We start from the raw sequence: 6,046 nt of genomic DNA, 5'->3' as shown, positions 1-6,046 counted from the left end.
AACAATGGGTCTTTAAATGCTACAAGACAACCATGTGACATTTTGCAAGCATGTTCACACTTCTTGTCTCCTAAATGATTTTCTCATACCCATTTTTTTTTCCTTTCCTCACTCTTTGCTGATGATCTTGCTTCTTATTTAGCTGAGAAACTGGAAGTAATCAAAGGAGAATGTCTATAAGCTCCAGGTGATCACATCTGCCTACTCACCCAGCATTGCCTGGATGTGCCCTGCTTCCCTGGTGTCAGTGGTCCTGTCTAAGATGACTCTGTAGGTGTATATCCTGGTACATGTTTTGGATCTTTATGTCAGACTCTCAGCTCATCTTTCCTATATTTGGACAATGGAAGACCTGGTGGTCTTAATGGAGATTCTCAACAGATGCAAATTTCCCCCACAAAAGACAGCCTTGCAGGGCAACTTCAGTCTGCTGGCCATGTGGCAGCCATCTCAAAATATGTCAAAGATATATATTTGGGGATAAAATATTTTGATTTCTGCCTCCTCCCAGGCCCCCCACCAAGATAGGATCTTGCTCTGTTACCCAGCCTGGAGTGTAGTAGTGCCATCATAGCTCATTGCAGTCTTGACCTCCTGGGCTCAAGTGATCCTCCCACCTCAGCCTCCCAAGTAGCTGGGACCACAGGCATGTGCCACTACACCCAGCTAAGTTTTTTATTATTTGTAGAGACAACATCTACCTATGTTGCCCAGGCTGCTCTCAAACTCCTGGGCTCAAGTGATCCTCCCACCTTAGCTTCCTAAAGTGCAGAGATTATAGACAGAAGCCACCATTCCTAGCCTTGATTTTCTTCACCAGAGTATTCAACATCTTGTGGAATGGAGGAAATATTTTAACATGCAATACTCTAAGCCAGGGGTTCTTTAGCTACAAAGGGCAGCCTAATCACCTTAATGACCTATTACAACGTGGATTTCTGAGCCCCACCTCCAAAATTTCTGATTCAATAGGTCTGGGGTGGGACCTGAGAATGTACATGTCCCCCAAGTCTGCAGATGATGCTTCTGCTGCTGGTCCAAGGCACACTATGAGAACCACTGTTTAAGGCTTGCTACCAAAAGTGTGATCCCTGAACCAGCAGCATAGAATTATATAGCATGTAAGAAATTCAGAATCTCTGTTTATTCCAGAACTATTTAATTGGAATTTGCATTTTAACTAGGAGGTTTAACAAGGTGTTTTCTCCAGGTAATTTGTATGCATATTAGAGTTTGAAAAGTATTAGGATTTTAAAAAATAGGAGGGATATAGGATTGAATGTTTTCCTTCAGGCAAGGAGAAGTCTGGCATTGCCAAGTGAGAAGAAAGCCAAATGTTGAGAACTGTTAAGTAATATAGTTACAGTAGTTCTTCTTACCCATGGTTGCATTTGCTATGGTTTGGGTTACCCTTGGTCACTGAAAATAGGTGAATACAGTACAATCAGGTATTTTGAGAGAGAGAAAATACATTCATAAAACTTTTATTACAACATATTGTTACAATTATTCCGTTTTATTATTGTTCCTGCTAATCTCTTACTGTGCCTAATTTATAAATTAGACTTTCTTGTACGTATGTATGTATAGGAAAAACAACATATATAGGACTAGATACAATCTACAGTTTCAGGTGTCTACGGGGACTTGGAATGTATCCACCTCAAATAGGTATAACACCAAAGCAGCAAAAACCAACATAACTAACTTCATTTTTGTTTAAGAGACCTTTACCTATTCCCACCCATAGGCAAGGATAATTATAGAGCACTGAGATCATATACAAAAACCGCAATCATGTAGTTTTTCAGAAAGAACACTGAGTTTAAAGGAAAAGTACACACAAGCAACTATGTTTTGCTAAAGATTTATGGAAACACTGTGACCTGACCAGGAAAAGAAATTCCCAACATCCTCTCGCCCTTGCTGCTGCCCAGATACCTACAGTCATCAGTTACCTCTTGCCCCAAGTCCTCCATCTTCCTCCTGCCCTTGATGTAAAAAGAGCCAAAAATTTGGAATGACTTAAGATGGTACTTTAGCATGATAGTCTGCCATCATCTGGGTCGGCTGGCTTTCTAAATAAACCTGCTTTTCCTCCCACCAACCCTTGTCTCTTGAGTTTTGCCTTTCAAGCAGTAAGCAGCCAAACTTGGGTTTAGCTACAGGGGCACTATTTTGTATATTATACAAAATAGCTATAATTATATATATCTTAATTATATGTGTGTATGTGTATAATTTGTTTGTAGTCTATAAATACATGTTATCTTTTTTTAAAAAAAGACAACCTGTATAGGTTGATGAGCTTTAGAATCCCTGAAAGCACTATTAGTAACCCGGGTGACAAAGAGCTCCGAATGAGGCAGAATTTCTTGGGTGGCAGCAGGCCAAAGCTAACACTAACTGACACCTGAGCCTAGCAATTGTCAAAAATGGAGAAGCCATTGGGCAAGTTCGCAGCTACATCTCTGGCACTCTTACTCCTGGGAACTATGAAAGTGACTCTTGGGCTACTTCTGTCTTCCGCGATCTTAGCTTCAAGTAAGATGGAATGATGGCAGGTCTGAGAGTAGGGAAAGACGTTCAGTAAGAGAATAATTCTCGACAGTCTCATTAAAAAGCTAGAAGCAGAATTGGCCAACGAGAGGTATATATTGAGAGAACTTTTCTAACCCCTGAAGCTTTTTTTGTCCAATTCAAAAACTCTCACTGATAGTAATAAAATACAAAGGAATATTAAGAAAGGGTTACAGAAGTAAATGTATCATTTTATCCCCTAGTGCTCTGGAAATAGCATTTTTTAAAACAGCTATATTCTTTTTATGTTTAATATATTAGAATAAAATTTAGTATTAAAATAATAACCAATATTTGAAACAAAAAGTCTTTGAAATGTTCTTAAGTTTCTTAAGGAACATATTATACCAGGTAAAAGAAGTTTGCATAAAGATTGTAAGTAATTGTTACTCAAATCTTTTCTAATACTGGTCAGAAAATAAAGCTTCCCTAATCTCTACAATAAAATGATATGGGTATTTTAATCATATGTTCAAAAGCTAGTATATGTAGGATGCTTTAAAATCATACTAGTATAAAGTTTTTAAAAATAATTTCAACTTTCATTTTAGATTCAATAGATCCATATGCAGGTATGTTACATGGTTATATCACATGATGCTAAGGTTGGGGATGCAAATGCTCTGTCTCCCAGATATAGAACGTAGTATCCAAAAGTTAGGTTTGCAACTCTTGCTTTCCCTCCTCTATCCACATTCTGTTAGTCCCCAATGTCTATTGTTGCCATATTTATGTTCATGAGTTCTCAATGTTTAGCTCACACTTCTACGTGAGAACATGCAGTATTTGTTTTTCTCTTTCTGTGTTAATTTGCTTGGGATAATGGCCTCCAGCTGCATCCAAATTGCTGCAAAGGACATACTTTTGTTCTTTTATATGGTGTTTAGTAGACCAACATGTATATGTACCACATTTTCTTTATCCGATGCACCACGGATGGGCATCTAGGTTGATTATGGTGCTATAGTAAACAACACTGTTATGAATATAAAAGTATATGTCTTCTTGGTAGAACGATTTGTTTTCTTTTGGATACATACTCAGTAGTGGGATTTCTGGGTCGAATGGTAGTTCTGTTTTATGTTCTTTGAGACATTAAAAGTTTTAATTTCTTTGCCTTCCACAGTGGCTGAATCAATTTACATTCCCACCAACAATGTATAAGCATTCCCTGCCTCCACAGCCTTGTTTTTTTGTTGTTGTTGTTGTTGTTTTACTTTTTAGGGTTTTGTTGTTGTTTTTTGACTTTTTAATACAGTCCTAGAGGATTATGACATAATGGGAGCATTTTTAGACAAACAAAGATGGAAGAGTATAATGCCCAGGGGCGGGGTAATGAGTTGCGATATGAGCTAAGCAGCATGCAAGGTTGGCGTATTGAAATGGAGGATGCACATACGGCTGTGATAGCTTTGCCAACTAGACTTGAAACATGGTCATTCTTTGCTGTGTAGGACGGGCATCATGGTTCTTAGGTTGCCAAATACTGCTGTGAGCATTTGTTAGATCACATCGCCAATAACCAGGGTTTTAAAGGGTCTGCAGGAGCCCCTTCTGTGAAAAATGTAAAGAATGGAATCAGAACAGGTTTCCTGGAGATTGATGAGCACATGAGAGTTACGTTAGAGAAGAAAGATGGTGCAGATAGAAGTGGGTCAACAGCTGTAAGTGTCTTACTTTCTCCCCAACATGCTCATTTCACCAACTGTAGAGACTCTAGAGGTTTACTTTGTAGGAACAGAAAGTTCATTTCTTCACAAATTGCAAATCTGCTGGAAAAAGAATGAATTCAGAATGCAGGTGGCTCTGTAATAACTCAGCATGTGAAAGGCTCTCTGGCTGTATCAATAGCCCTTGGGGATTTTGATTACAAATGTATCCATGGGAAAGGTCCTACTGAGCAGCTTGTCTCACCAGAGCCTGAAGTCCATGATATTGAAAGACCTGAAGAAGATGATCAGTTCACTAACCTTGCATGTGATGATATCTGGGATGTTATAAGAAATGAAGAGCTCTGTGGTTTTTTAAGATCCAGACTTGAAGTCACTGATGATCCTGGGAAAGTTTGCAATGAAGTAGTCGACACCTGTTTATACAAGGGAAGTCGAGACAACATGAGTGCGATTTTGATCTGTTTTCCAAATGCACCCAAAGTATCAGCAGAAACAGCGAAGAAGGAGGCAGAGTTGGACAAGTACCTGGAATGCAGAGTAGAAGAAATCATAAAGAAGCAGGGGGAAGATGTCCCTGACTTAGTCCATGTGATGTACACATTAGCCAATGAGAAAATCCCCAGCCTGCCACCTGGGAGTGAAATGGCAAATAAGCAGAATGTTATTGAAGCCATTTATAAAAGACTGAATCCTCATAAAAATGATGACACTGACTCCACATCAAATGATGCTATGTGCTAAAACTGCTCATCTAGCCATGGAATTTACCTTCACCTCCAAAGTTAAGCTTTGTTGAACTTCTAACATCTGTCCTCAACTTTAAGGAAGGGGATATGACATGGGTGAGAATGATTACACCAGAGAACTTCAGTAGTACAACTTCTAGCTCAGAACTGATTTTTTTTTTTTTTTTTTGTAAATTTGACATGTAAACGTGATTTCAAACCATAATTCACACATACCTTGATCCTCTAGGTAGTACCAGCTGGTACTAATTCTACTGAAACAATTCCAAAAAAATCTAGGAGGACGGAGTCCTCCCTAACTCATTCTATCAAGCCACCTTCACCCTGAAACAAAAATCTCACAGGACACAACGAAAAAGGAAAACCACAGGCCAATATCCATTATGAAAATAGATGTAAAAATCCTAGCAAATTGAATCCAGTGGCACATCAGAAAGTTAATTCACCGTGATCAAGTAGGCTTCATTCCTAGGGTGCAAAGTTGGTTCAACACATGCAAATCAATAAATTTGTCACATAAACAGAATTGAAAACAAAAATCACATGATCATCTCAATAGGCACAGAAAGGGCTTTTGATAAAATCCAACATCCTTTCATAATAAACCATCAACAAACTAGGAATCAAAGGAACATACGTCAAAATAATAAGATCCGTTTATGACAAACTCAGAGCCAACATCATACCAAACAGGCAAAAGCTGAATGCATTTTCCTAAGAACTACAGCAAGACAAAGATACCCACTCTCAACCACTTTTATACAACATAGTACTGGAAGTCTTTGCCAAGGTAATCAGGCAAGATAAAGAAATAAAAGGCACCCTAATAGGAAAGAAGAAGTCAAATTATCTCTCTTTGCAGACTTAATGATTATATACCCTAGAAAACCCTGAAGACTCCACCAAAAGGCTCCTGGAACCTGATAAACAACTTCAGTAAAGTTTCAGATACAAAACAGTGTACGAAAATCAGAGCATTTCCATACACCAATAACATTCAAGCTCAGAGCCAAATCAAGAACACACTCTCATTTGCAATTGCCACAC

The 6,046-nt window shown here is 38.5% G+C and overlaps 1 pseudogene; it reads left to right on the top strand.

Annotated features, from left to right (window-relative positions):
* Positions 1-3,858: 3,858 nt before the first annotated feature.
* Positions 3,859-4,994, top strand: LOC112630671 (annotated as a pseudogene).
* The last annotated feature ends 1,052 nt before the right edge of the window (positions 4,995-6,046 follow it).

This window comes from Theropithecus gelada, chromosome 8 (assembly GCF_003255815.1).
Source record: "Theropithecus gelada isolate Dixy chromosome 8, Tgel_1.0, whole genome shotgun sequence".
Taxonomy (NCBI): Eukaryota; Metazoa; Chordata; class Mammalia; order Primates; family Cercopithecidae; genus Theropithecus; species Theropithecus gelada.
This window is presented reverse-complemented; position numbering and strand designations above follow the sequence as displayed.